The following is a 1,175-nucleotide window of genomic DNA, read 5'->3' on the forward strand; positions in this document are numbered from 1 at the left end:
GCTGCCTCCTTCCCTAAGCGATCCCGGGAAGGGGGTGGCGCGTGGATCCGACCCTGGGCCCCGCCCCGCGGCGCACGCCGAGCCAGCGGCCTCGGAGGGCGCGGGTCCCTGCGCGGGAGTTCCTAACTGGGGTCCTGTCGCTGAGCTGTCGCAGTGTGCGGGGGGACTGCGGGGGGAGAGGCCTTTTCTTTAGAAATGAGGAAGGTGGGGATGGGTTCGCTTTAGGTCATCTGGGATTTTTAAAATAGATTTTCTTTTTCTTTTTCCTTTTCTGTTTTAAGCCACCGGAATCCTTCTGGGGGCGGATTAAAGAACCTGACTGCTCACCAGGAATTCAGGTTCCTTAAGATCTTGGCGCTTCATCCTTAAAACCATAAGAGCTGATTGTTCCCAGATCCTGACCCGATGACATTCCTTCCTCCGTTGTTGGCCTTGTCCCAGGCATCTTTTCAAGAAAAGTAATTAAACTAAGAGGTAGAAAACAAATTACATGAATTAACTAGAAGACATGTAAAAACCCGTGTGCTGCTGAATGAAGAACTTGCTGGACTTTCTGCTTATCTTTTCCTTTCACCTTTAGGATTCAGTTTCCTGGGTCCTACAAAACAGAAGTGGTGGCCGCTGTATAGCGAGCTCGTGGGGTGAGGGGGTTAGGGAAGGAGGACGTTGGCTACCAGAGAGGAACTCCGCTTCCAGACTATCATCCTCCACAAATTCCTGTCTAATTCCCAGGACGCTCGTGGGAAAATCAAGGAAGGGCCACTTGAGACTACATGACTAAAAGCTGTGTTCTCTCCCAAGGAGAGCGATCAGTGTAGTGAATGGAGATAGGACCTAAGGAGGATTTCTAGGATCCTCTAAAATGTGTTTGAAAAGTAACAAGGTAGTAGGTCATAATTACCCGTCATATCCACTTGGCCTGTCACATTTCAAAGGCACATGAATTGGAACTTATGGATGAGGGATTTAGTTTACATTTAAGAAAAGTAGATCCACTTTGCTTTTCTGCTGTAGTTCTCTTTCTTTGGAGGTTCTTAACCACAGGCATAAAATGGGCTGGATTAATTTAAGGTGTAGAATTGATGAGAAGCACACAAATATGATCACCTTCCTCCCCCAAATTCCTGTTGCATGTCACTCTGTTGACCGTCCACCTAAATGAATGGGGCTGTACT

Source organism: Kogia breviceps, chromosome 1 (genome assembly GCF_026419965.1).
Source record: "Kogia breviceps isolate mKogBre1 chromosome 1, mKogBre1 haplotype 1, whole genome shotgun sequence".
NCBI lineage: Eukaryota > Metazoa > Chordata > Mammalia > Artiodactyla > Physeteridae > Kogia > Kogia breviceps.